The sequence below is a fragment of the Cetorhinus maximus genome, chromosome 26 (genome assembly GCF_964194155.1).
Source record: "Cetorhinus maximus chromosome 26, sCetMax3.hap1.1, whole genome shotgun sequence".
Classification (NCBI taxonomy): Eukaryota; Metazoa; Chordata; class Chondrichthyes; order Lamniformes; family Cetorhinidae; genus Cetorhinus; species Cetorhinus maximus.
In genome coordinates this window covers 26476250-26490601 of record NC_135904.1, presented here as the reverse complement: position 1 = coordinate 26490601, position 14352 = coordinate 26476250, and positions in this window count along the sequence as shown.

Sequence of the window (14352 nt, the reverse complement as noted above, 5' to 3'; positions counted from 1 at the left end):
AGAACCTTCTCTGAACTGCCTCTAATGCAATGAGATCCTCTCTTAAGTAAGGAGAGCAAAACTGTACACAGTACTCCAGGTGTGGTGTCACTAAGATCCTGTACAGCTGTAGCAACACTTCCCGACTTTTGCGCTCAATTTCCCTTGCAATAAATGTCAATATTCCACTTGACTTCTTAATCACTTACTGTACCAACACACTAACGTTATGGGATTCCTGTGCCAGGGAACCCAGATCCCTCGGCACTGTGGAGTTCTGAACTTTCTCCATTTAAATAATATACTGCATTTTTTAATCCTGCTAAAGTAGAAAGTTCAAAGTTTCCCACATTATGTTCCATCTGCCAAATTTTTGCCCACTCACTTAACCGATCTGAATCACTTTGTAGCCTATTTATGTCCTCTTGACAACTTACTTTCCTATTTATCTTCGTGTTGTCAGCAAATTTGGCTAATTCGGTCCCTTCATTCAATTCATTGACATAGATTGTAAACACTTGAGGCCCCAACACTGATCCCTGTGGCACTCCACTAGTTACAACTTGCTAACCCAAAAAATGAGCCATGTATCCCTAATCTCTGCATCCTGTTACCTAACTAATCCTCTATTCATGCTAATGTTACCCTTGCACCATGAGCTCTTATTTTGTGTAGTAACCTTTGATGTGGCACTTTATCAAATGTCTTTCAGAAATCTAAGCACGCCACATCTACGGGTTCCCCTTTATCCACCTTGGGAGGAATTTTAAGGCCCCTACTGGCATATTTGCAGGTGGGGGTGCAGGTAAAATAGGACAGGTGGCTAGCCCACTGCCTTCCCACCCATCCTGAGTTGTTCATCATAATACAGTAAGGCATCAGCCAGCCTGCCCGCCCTTAGGCCTATTGAGGCCCTTAACTGGCCACTTAATGAGCCTGTTTCTGTCTCTGCCGCAAGAGGCTGGGGAAGGGGGAACAAAGGGGGCAGTCTGCTTCTTCATTAACTGGGGATAAAAGGTGGGATGGAAGGGAGATACCTCCTTCAGGAGTGGGGGTGGGGGTGCGGTTGCCCTGCACCCATTGGAGGCACGCCCCTAAGTTAGCAGCCCCATCTTTGTACCACCCCACCCCCACCCCCAGCCAGGACCTCCAGAACCCGACTCCTCCCACCCCCTCTCCCCACTCCCAGGATCACTGATCCTTCCTCGACCAAAAACCTCCAACTCACCTTTCAGTCCAGCATTGTGCTCCTTCTCCTCGGGAGTACTTGAGGCAATCAGCAGCAGTCACAACTGAGTTAATCACATGATCGTAAGAAACAGAAGCAGGGTCCTGCACTGCTGGGACTAGTCAACGGCCGGCCTATCAGACTGGCCAGCAGCTCTTGAGAGTGGGACTTCCTTTCCCTGTTTAGGCCACCCCAGCATACTATCACTGCAGGGCAGCCTCTTTTAAACTCAGTCTGCTGAAGACAGACCTTTCTACTGCTATGGTGAGCACTACGCACACTGCGCCCCCTCCCCCACCCGGTAAAATTCACCCCCTTGCTTTTTACTTCCTCAATTAATTCTAATAAATTAGTCATGCGCAAATTCCCTTTCAAAAAACCATTTTGACTCTTTGCCTTATGGTTTTCTAAATGTTTTGCTTTTGCCTCTTGGATTCTAGTGTTTTCCCGATGAGAGATGTCAGGCTAACTGGCCTATAGTTTCCTGCTTTCTGCCTCTTCCCTTTCCTGAATAGAGGTGTTACACCAGCGATTTTCCAGTCTGCTGGGACCTTTCCAGAATCGAGGTCACTGGGATTAATTACTGGCACCAGTAATGTGCAACCAACTGAAACCACAGGGACTGGTCAAGAGGAGTAGATGTACAACTCGGTCATCTTGCTGATTTCATTCACTTTCGCTCACATGGGCCAAGCACTTACTTCCAGCTTCTTTCACAACATTAGTTCCCAATCAGAGGGAATGTTCCAGGAAAACACTTTGAAGCTGGTAGACCAGGGAGACTTTTATGTGCAAAAGGGGGGAGTCAGTGAGAACATTTCCTAGGAAAGAGAACCTTACATATGCATGCTGTTCACTAATAATCTTCCTCGGTTATTTGCTCTCCACTCACTTGCTGCTCTGACCATTTGATTACACTCAAATTGTACTCTGAAGTATTTGCAACAAATACATTATTGCCTTTGCTAAAATAGAAGAAAGAGGATTTTCTTAAAAACAAATTGCTTGTTACTACACAGGGTAGTTTCAAAATTTATGTGTGAAATGACAAACGGGGGAATTTTATGGAGGCAATGGGGGGGTCTCAACAGCCTGCTGAAGAGCCAGTGAGAGACCGTGATCTTCCCTTTGGGAAAGGCCCGCCAAATAATAAGCCGATCAGACAATCGACAGGCCATCGGCAGGCCATCCATCGGATCAGCACCCTGGAAGTGGGAAGTCCTGCCCGCTAAGAGCTGCCAACCAATGGCCAGGACGTTTCAGCACATAAACGTGTGCTATTTACCAGACACTTAGTGCTTTCTCCTGGTTGTTAGCGATGATCCTAGCAGGAGGTAAGCCTCAAACTCCGACACTGCTCACCCCCTTCCAAAAAATCTCACCCCCAACGCTGATCACTCCCAAAACTGCTCACTCCAACACTGCTCATCCCAACAATGCTCACCTCAACACTGCTCACCCCAACAGTGATCACTCCCCCGACACTGCTCACCCCCAACACTGCCCATTCCCAACACTGCTCACTCCCAACACTGCTCACCCCAACACTGCTCACTCCCAACACTGCTCACCCCAACAATGTTCATCCCCAACACTGCTCACCCCAACACTGCTCAGTCCCAACACTGCTCACCCCAACACTGCTCACTCCCAACACTGCTCACTCCCAACACTGCTCACCCCAACACTGCTCACTCCCAACACTGCTCACTCCCAACACTGCTCACTCCCAACACTGCTCACCCCAACACTGCTCACCCCAACACTGCTCACTCCCAACACTGCTCACTCCCAACACTGCTCACCCCAACACTGCTCACTCCCAACACTGCTCACCCCAACAATGCTCACCCCCAACACTGCTCACCCCAACACTGCTCATCCGAACACTGCTCACTCCCAACACTGCTCATCCCAACACTGCTCACTCCAACAGTGCTCACTCCCAACACGGCTCAACTCAACACTGCTCACCCCCCACAACACTGCTCACCCCAACACTGCTCAGCGCCCCCAACACTGCTCACCCCAACACTGCTCACCCCAACACTGCTCACCCCAACACTGCTCACCCCAAAACTGCTCACTCCCAACACTGCTCACCCCAACACTGCTCACTCCCAACACTGCTCACCCCAACACTGCTCACCCCAACACTGCTCACCCCAACACTGCTCACTACCAACACTGCTCACTCCCAACACTGCTCACTCACAACACTGCTCACCCCAACACTGCTCACTACCAACACTGCTCACTCCCAACACTGCTCACTCCCAACACTGCTCACCTCAACACTGCTCACCCCAACACTGCTCACCCCAACACTGCTCACCCCTAACAATGCTCACCTCCAACACTGCTCACCCCCCTGACACTGCTCACCCCAACACTGCTCACCCCAACACTGCTCACCCAAACACTTCGAACCCCAACACTGCTCACCCCAACACTGCTCACACCAACACTGCTCACCCCCAACACTGCTCACCCCAACACTGTTCACCCCAACACTGCTCACCCCAACACTGTTCACCCCAACACTGCTCAGCCCAACACTGCTCACCCCCAACACTGCTCAGCCCAACACTACTCACCCCAAAACTGCTAACCCCAACTCTGCTCACTCCCCCCAACACTGCTCACCCCAACACTGCTCACCCCACCGCTGCTCACCCCAACACTGCTCACTCCCAACTGCTCACCCCAACACAGCTCACCCCAACACTGCTCCCCCCAAAACTGCTCACCCCAACACTGCTCACCCCCAACACTGCTCACAACAACACTGCTCACCCCAACACTGCTCACCCCCAACACTGCTCACCCCCCCAACACTGCTCACCCCAACACTGCTCACCCCAACACTGATCACCCCAACACTGCTCACTCCCAACACTGCTCACTCCCAACACTGCTCACTTCCCCGTCACTGCTTACCCCAACACTGGTCACTCTCAACACTGCTCACCCCCAACACTGCTCACTCCCAACACTGCTCACTCCCCCGACACTGCCTACCCCAACACTGCTCATTCCCAACAGTGCTCACCCCAAAACTGCTCACACCAACACTGCTCACCCCGACACTGCTCAGCCCGACAATGCTCAGCCCAACAATGCTTACCCCAACACTGCTCACCCCAATACTGCTCACCCCAACACTTCTCACCCCAACACTGCTCACCCCAACAATGCTCACCCCAACACTGCTCACCCCAACACTGCTCACCCCAACAATGCTCACCCCAAAACTGCTCACCCCGAACACTTCTCACCACAACACTGCTCACCCCAACACTGCTCACCCCCAACACTTCTCACCCCAACACTGCTCACCCCAACGTTGCTCACCCCAACACTGCTCACCCCCAAGACTGCTCACCCCCAACATTGCTCACCCCAACGCTGCTCAACCCCAACATTTCTCACCCCCAACACTGCTCACACCCCCGACACTGCACACCCCAACACTGCTCATCCCCCCAACACTACTCACACCAACACTGCTCACCCAAACACTGCTCACCCCAACACTGCTCACCCCAACACTGCTCACCCAAACACTGCTCACCCCAACACTGCTCACCCTCAACACTGCTCACACCCCCGACAATGCTCACCCAAAAACTGATCACCCCAACACTGCACATCCGCAACACTGCTCACCCCCCCAAAACTGCTCACCCTAACACTGCTCACCCCAACACTGTTCACCCCAACTGGTCACCCCAATAATGCTCACCCCAACACTGCTCACCCTAACCCTGCTCACCACAACACTGCTCACCCCAACACTGCTCACTCCAACACTGCTCACCCCAACACTGCTCACCCCAACTCTGCTCACACTCAACACTGCTCACCACAACAATGCTCACCCCAACAATGCTCACCCCAACACTGCTTACCGCAAAACTGCTCACTCCAACACTGCTCACCCCAACACTGCTGACCCCAACACTGCTGACCCGAACACTGCTCACCCCAACACTGCTCACCCCAACACTGCTCACCCCAACACCGCTCACCCCTAACAATGCTCACCTCCAACACTGCTCACCCCCCTGACACTGCTCACCCCAACACTGCTCACCCCAACACTGCTCACCCAAACACTTTTAACCCCAACACTGCTCACCCCAACACTGCTCACCCCAACACTGCTCACCCCCAACACTGCTCACCCCAACACTGTTCACCCCAACACTGCTCACCCTAACACTGTTCACCCCAACACTGCTCAGCCCAACACTGCTCACTCCCAACACTGCTCAACCCCAACACTGCTCACCCCAACACTGCTCACCCCCAACACTGCTCAGCCCAACACTGCTCACCCCAACACTGCTCACCCCCAACACTGCTCAGCCCAACACTGCTCACCCCCAACACTGCTCAGCCCAACACTACTCACCCCAACACTGCTCACCCCAACTCTGCTCACTCCCCCGACACTGCTCACCCCGACACTGCTAACCCCAACACTGCTCATCCCCCCAACACTGTTCACCCCAACACTGCTCACCCCACCGCTGCTCACCCCACCGCTGCTCACCCCAACACTGCTCACTCCCAACACTGCTCACTCCCCCGACACTGCTCACCCCAACACTGCTCATTCCCAACGCTACTCACCCCAACACTGCTCACCCCAACACTGTTCACCCCAACACTGCTCACCCCAACACTGGTCACTCTCAACACTGCTCACTCCCAACACTGCTCACTCCCAACACTGCTCACTCCCCCGACACTGCTTACCCCAACACTGCTCATTCCCAACAGTGCTCACCCCAAAACTGCTCACACCAACACTGCTCACCCCGACACTGCTCACCCCGACAATGCTCAGCCCAACATTGCTCACCCCAACACTGCTCTCCCTAATACTGCTCACCCCAACACTTCTCACCCCAACACTGCTCACCCCAACAATGCTCACCCCAACACTGCTCACTCCCGACACTGCTCACTCCCAACACTGCTCACCCCAACACTGCTCACCCCAACAATGCTGACCCCAACACTGCTCACCCCAACAATGCTGACCCCAACACTGCTTACTCCCAACACTGCTCACCCCAACACTGCTCACCCCAACACTGCTCACCCAAACACTGCTCACCCCCAACACTGCTCACCCCCAACACTGCTCACCCCAACGCTGCTCACTCCAACACTGCTCACCCCAACACTGCTCACCCCAACAATGCTCACCCCAACACTGCTCACCTCAACACTGCTCACCCCTACACTGCTCACTCCAACACTGCTCACCCACCAACACTGCTCACCCCAACACTGCTCACCCCAACTCTGCTCACCCCAACATTGCTCACCCCCAACACTGCTCACCCCAACACTGCTCACCCACAACACTGCTGACCCCAACACTGCTCACCCCAACACTGCTCACCCCCCCCAACACTGCTCACCCCAACACTGCTCACTCCCAACACTGCGCACCCCAACACTGCTCACTCCCAACACTGCTCACTCCCCCAACACTGCTCACCCCAACACTGCTCATTCCCAACACTTCTCACTGCCCCAACACTGCTCACCCCAACACTGCTCATCCCAACACTGCTCACCCCAACACTGCTCACCCCAACACTGCTCACCCAAACACTGCTCACCCCAACACTGCTCTCCCCAACTCTGATCACTCTCAACACTGCTCACCCCAACACTGCTCACCCCCAACACTGCTCACCCCCCCAACACTGCTCACCCCCAATGCTGCTCGCCCCAACACTGCTCACCCAAACACTGCTCACCCCCAACACTGCTCACCACAACATTGCTCACCCCAACACTGCTCACACCAACACTGCTCACCCCAACACTGCTCACTCCCAACACTGCTCCTCCCCCAACACTGCTCACCCCAACACTGCTCAACCCCCAACACTGCTCACTCCCAACACTGCTCACTCCCCCAGCACTGCTCACCCCAACACTGCTCACCCCAACACTGCTCACCCCAACACTGTTCACCCCAACACTGCTCACCCCAACACTGCTCACCCCAACACTGCTCACTCTCAACACTGCTCCCCCAACACTGCACAGCCCAACACTGCTCACCGCAACACTGCTCATCCCCAACACTGCTCACCCCAACACTGCTCATCCCCAAAACTGCTCACCCCAACACTGCTCACCCCAAAACTGCTCACCCCAACACTGCTCACCCCAAAACTGCTCACCCCAACGCTGCTCACCCCAACACTGCTCTCCCCAACACTGCTCACCCCGAACACTTCTCACCCCAACACTGCTCACTCCAACTATGCTCACCCCAACACTGTTCACCCCAACACTGACCATTCCCAACACTGCTCACCCCAACACTGCTCACCCCAACACTGCTCACTCCCAACACTGCTCACCCCAACACTGCTCACCCCGAACACTTCTCACCCCAACATTGCTCACTCCAACACTGCTCACCCAAACACTGCTCACCCCCAACACTGCTCACCCCCAATACTGCTCACCCCAACGCTGCTCACCCCCAACACTTCTCACCCCAACACTGCTCACCCCAACACTGCTCACTCCCAACACTGCTCACCCCAACGCTGCTCGCCCCAACACTGCTCACCCCAACACTGCTCACCCCAACACTGGTCACTCTCAACACTGCTCCACCCAACACTACTTGCTCCCTACACTGCTCACCCCAACACTGCTCACTCTCAACACTGCACACCCCAACACTGCTCACCCCTACACTGCTCACTCCAACACTGCTCGTCCCAACATTGCTCACCGCAACACTGCTCACCCCAACACTGCTCACTCCAACACTGCTCACCCCAACACTGCTCACCCCAACACTGCTCACCGCAACACTGCTCACCCCAACACTGCTCACCCCAACACTGCTCACCCACAACACTGCTCACCCCAACACTGCTCACCCCAACACTTCTCACCCCAACACTGCTCACCCCAACACTGCTCACTGCAACACTGCTGACCCCAACACTGCTCACCACAACACTGCTCACCCCAACACTGCTCTCCCTGACACTGCTCACCCCAACACTGCTCACCCCCCCAACACTGCTCACCCCAACACTGCTCACCCCAACAATGATCATCCCAATACTGCTCACCCCAACAATGCTCACCCCAACACTGCTTACTCCCAACACTGCTCACCCCAACAATGCTCACTCCCAACACTGCTCACTCCCCCAACACTGCTCACCCCAACACTGCTCATTCCCAACACTTCTCACTGCCCCAACACTGCTCACCCCAACACTGCTCATCCCAACACTGCTCACCCCAACACTGCTCACCCCAACACTGCTCACCCCAACACTGCTCACCCCCAACACTGCTCACCCCCCCAACACTGCTCACCCCCAATGCTGCTCGCCCCAACACTGCTCACCCAAACACTGCTCACCCCCAACACTGCTCACCCCCAACACTGCTCACCCCCCCAACACTGCTCACCCCCAATGTTGCTCGCCCCAACACTGCTCACCCAAACACTGCTCACCCCCAACACTGCTCACCACAACATTGCTCACCCCAACACTGCTCACACCAACACTGCTCACCCCAACACTGCTCACTCCCAACACTGCTCACTCCCCCAACACTGCTCACCCCAACACTGCTCACACCCCAACACTGCTCACTCCCAACACTGCTCACTCCCCCAGCACTGCTCACCCCAACACTGCTCACCCCAACACTGCTCACCCCAACACTGTTCACCCCAACACTGCTCACCCCAACACTGCTCACCCCAACACTGCTCACTGCAACACTGCTGACCCCAACACTGCTCACCACAACACTGCTCACCCCAACACTGCTCTCCCTGACACTGCTCACCCCAACACTGCTCACCCCCCCAACACTGCTCACCCCAACACTGCTCACCCAAACACTGCTCACCCCTACACTGCTCACTCCAACACTGCTCGTCCCAACATTGCTCACCGCAACACTGCTTACTCCCAACACTGCTCACCCCAACAATGCTCACCCCAACACTGCTTGCTCCCAACACTGCTCACCCCAACACTGCTCACCCCAACAATGCTCACCCCCAACAATGCTCACCCCAACACTGCTTACTCCCATCACTGCTCTCCCTAACACTGCTCACCCCAACACTGCTCACCCCAACACTGCTCACCGCAACACTGCTCACCCCAACACTGCTCACCCCAACACTGCTCACCCACAACACTGCTCACCCCAACACTGCTCACCCCAACACTTCTCACCCCAACACTGCTCACCCCAACACTGCTCACTGCAACACTGCTGACCCCAACACTGCTCACCACAACACTGCTCACCCCAACACTTCTCTCCCTGACACTGCTCACCCCAACACTGCTCACCCCCCCAACACTGCTCACCCCAACACTGCTCACCCCAACAATGCTCACCCCAACACTGCTCACCCCCAACACTGCTCACCCCAACACTGCTCACCCCAACAATGATCATCCCCATACTGCTCACCCCAACAATGCTCACCCCAACACTGCTTACTCCCAACACTGCTCACCCCAACAATGCTCACTCCCAACACTGCTCACTCCCCCAACACTGCTCACCCCAACACTGCTCATTCCCAACACTTCTCACTGCCCCAACACTGCTCACCCCAACACTGCTCATCCCAACACTGCTCACCCCAACACTGCTCACCCCAACACTGCTCACCCCAACACTGCTCACCCAAACACTGCTCACCCCCCCAACACTGCTCACCCCCAATGCTGCTCGCCCCAACACTGCTCACACCAACACTGCTCACCCCAACACTGCTCACTCCCAACACTGCTCACTCCCCCAACACTGCTCACCCCAACACTGCTCACACCCCAACACTGCTCACTCCCAACACTGCTCACTCCCCCAGCACTGCTCACCCCAACACTGCTCACCCCAACACTGCTCACCCCAACACTGTTCACCCCAACACTGCTCACCCCAACACTGCTCACCCCAACACTGCTCACTCTCAACACTGCTCCCCCAACACTGCACACCCCAACACTGCTCACCGCAACACTGCTCATCCCCAACACTGCTCACCCCAACACTGCTCATCCCCAAAACTGCTCACCCCAACACTGCTCACCCCAAAACTGCTCACCCCAACAATGCTCACCCCAACACTGCTCACCCCAAAACTGCTCACCCCAACACTGCTCACCCCAAAACTGCTCACCCCAACACTGCTCACCCCAACACTGCTCATCCCCAAAACTGCTCACCGCGACTCTGCTCACCCCAACGCTGCTCACCCCAACACTGCTCACCCCAACACTGCTCACCCCGAACACTTCTCACCCCAACACTGCTCACTCCAACTATGGTCACCCCAACACTGCTCACCCCAACACTGACCATTCCCAACACTGCTCACCCCAACACTGCTCACCCCAACACTGCTCACTCCCAACACTGCTCACCCCAACACTGCTCACCCCGAACACTTCTCACCCCAACACTGCTCTCTCCAACACTGCCCACCCAAACACTGCTCACCCCCAACACTGCTCACCCCCAATACTGCTCACCCCAACGCTGCTCACTCCCAACACTTCTCACCCCAACACTGCTCACCCCAACACTGCTCACTCCAGCACTGCTCACCCCAACACTGCTCACTCCAGCACTGCTCATCCCCAACACTGCTCACCCCAACACTGCTCACCCCCCAAAATTTTTCACTGTCCCCCTGTAACCCGACAGTGCTCGCCCCCTTCTGAATTCCCAACAGTGCTCACCTCCCCAAAGAATGCTCACCCCCTCCTTTAACCGAACCGTATTTACCCCTTCCCGCACCCCAGGGACTGCTCACTCCTCCCTTACCCTCGACAGTCCTCCCCCACTCCCGCACACTCCACTCTCCTCACCCCCTCCTACACCCCCGACACTGCTCACCCCCTCCCACAGCCCGGATATACCTCAACCCCTCCCCAATCTCCGACACTGCTCACCTGCTTCCACTCCCGCAACACTGCTCACCCCCTCCCACACCCCCGACACTGCTCACCCCCTCCCACACCCCCGACACTGCTCACCCCCTCCCACACCCCCGAATCTGCTCACCCCCTCCCACACCCCCGACACTGCTCACCCCCTCCCACACCCCCGACACTGCTCAACCCTTCCCACACCCCCGACACTGCTCACCCCCTCCCACACCCCCGACACTGCTCACCCCCTCCCACACCCCCGAATCTGCTCACCCCCTCCCACACCCCCGACACTGCTCACCCCTCCCACACCCCCGACACTGCTCAACCCCTCCCACACCCCTGACACTGCTCAACCCTTCCCACACCCCCGACACTGCTCAACCCTTCCCACACCCCCGACACTGCTCAACCCCTCCCACACCCCCGACACTGCTCACCCCCTCCCACACCCCCGACACTGCTCACCCCCTCCCACACCCCCGACACTGCTCAATCCTTCCCACAACCCCGACACTGCTCACCCCCTCCCACACCCCCGACACTGCTCACCCCCTCCCACACCCCCGACACTGCTCACCCCCTCCCACACCCCCGAATCTGCTCACCCCCTCCCACACCCCCGACACTGCTCACCCCCTCCCACACCCCCGACACTGCTCACCCCCTCCCACACCCCCTCCCACACCCCCGACACTGCTCACCCCCTCCCACACCCCCGACACTGCTCAACCCTTCCCACACCCCCGAATCTGCTCACCCCCTCCCACACCCCCGACACTGCTCAACCCTTCCCACACCCCCGACACTGCTCACCCCCTCCCACACCCCCGACAGTGCTCACCCCCTCCCACACCCCCGACAGTGCTCACCCCCTCCCACACCCCCGACACTGCTCACCCCCTCCCACACCCCCGACACTGCTCACCCCTCCCACACCCCCGACACTGCTCAGCCCTTCCCACACCCCCGACACTGCTCAACCCCTCCCACACCCCCGACACTCCTCACCCCCTCCCACACCCCCTCCCACACCCTCGACACTGCTCACCGCCTCCCACACCCCCTCCCACACCCCCTCCCACACCCCCGACACTGCTCACCCCCTCCCACACCCCCGACACTGCTCACCCCCTCCCACAGCCCCGACACTGCTCAACCCCTCACACACCCTCGACACTGTTCAACCCTTCCCACACCCCCGACACTGCTCAACCCTTCCCACACCCCCGACACTGCTCACCCCCTCCCACACCCCCGACACTGCTCAATCCTTCTCACACCCCCAACACTGCTCAACCCTTCCCACACCCCCGACACTGCTCAACCCTTCCCACACCCCCGACACTGCTCAACCCCTCCCACACCCCCGAATCTGCTCACCCCCTCCCACACCCCCGACACTGCTCAATCCTTCCCACACCCCCGACACTGCTCAACCCCTCCCACACCCCCGACACTCCTCACCCCCTCCCACACCCCCTCCCACACCCTCGACACTGCTCACCGCCTCCCACACCCCCTCCCACACCCGCTCCCCCACCCCTGACACTCCTCACCCCCTCCCACACCCCCTCCCACACCCTCGACACTGCTCACCGCCTCCCACACCCCCTCCCACACCCCCTCCCACACCCCCGACACTGCTCATCCCCTCCCACACCCCTGACACTGCTCAACCCCTCACACACCCTCGACACTGCTCACCCCCTCCCACACCCCCGACACTGCTCACCCCCTCCCACACCCCCGACACTGCTCAACCCCTCACACACCCTCGACACTGCTCACCCCCTCCCACACCCCCTCCCACACCCCCGACACTGCTTACCCCCTCCCACACCCCCGACACTGCTCACCCCCTCCCACACCCCCACCCACACCCCTGACACTGCTCACCACCTCCCGCAACAGTGACTCTGCTCACCGTCCCGGACCCCCGACAATCCTCAATGCTTCTTTTTTCCCCAACCCAACTCAGTGTCCCACACCCCTGACATTGCTCAACACGCCCCACCCCCTCCCGCATCCTTGGTGGGTGAGCAGTGTCATGGGCAATGGCAGTGCCAGGAGAGTGAGCAGTGTCAGGGGGTGAGCAGTGTCAGGGGGTGAGCTGTGTCTGGGGTGAACAGTGTTGGGAGGTGAGCAGTGTCTGGGGGTGTGAGCAATGTCTAGGGTTGGGCAGTGTCCATAGTGGGGGGGGTGGTGGGGGGGCTGCCGTGAGCAGTGTCTGGGGGTGTGACCAGTGCCGGGGGATGAGCACTGTTGGAGGAGAGAACAGTGTTTGGGGGGTGAGCAGTGTCAGGGGTTGTGAACAGTGTCTGGGCTGAGCAGTGTCAGGGGGTGAGCAGTGTCAGGGGGGTGAGCAGTGTCTGGGGTGAGCAGTGTCTGGGGTGAGCAGTGTCAGGGGGTGTAAACAGTGTCTGGGATGAGCAGTGTCTGAGGTGAGCAGTGTCTGGGGTGAGCAGTGTCAGGGGGTGTAAACAGTGTCTGGGGTGAGCAGTGTCTAGGGTGAGCAGTGTCTGGGGGTGTGGGCAGTGTCTAGGGTGAGCAGTGTCAGGTGATGAGCAGTGTCAGGGGGTGAGCAGTGTCTGGGGTGAGCAGTGTCCAGGGGCTGTGCAGTGTCAGGGGGTGTAAACAGTGTCTGGGGTGAGCAGTCTCTGGGGTGAACAGTGTCTGGGGTTAGCAGTGTCTAGAGTGAGCAGTGTCTGGGGGTGTGGGCAGTGTCTAGGGTGAGCAGTGTCAGGGGGTGAGCAGTGTCAGGGGGTGAGCAGTGTCTGGGGTGAACAGTGTCTGGGGTGAGCAGTGTCTAGGGTGAGCAGTGTCTGGGGGTGTGGGCAGTGTCTAGGGTGAGCAGTGTCAGGGGGTGAGCAGTGTCAGGGGGTGAGCAGTGTCTGGGGTGAACAGTGTCTGGGGTGAGCAGTGTCTAAGGTGAGCAGTGTCTGGGGGGTGTGGGCAGTGTCTAGGGTGAGCAGTGTCAGGGGGTGAGCAGTGTCACCAAAATGGCCAATTGTTTACCTTTGATACTGGTATACCCAGCATAAAAAGACTTTAACCAGGGTTATTTCAATACACACAAAACAATTGATTCATTACTAAACGAACATCCTTTTTAGAACAAGTTGTGAAACTGGTTAATAAGCAATTTGTTGTTTGGAAGTATAATGA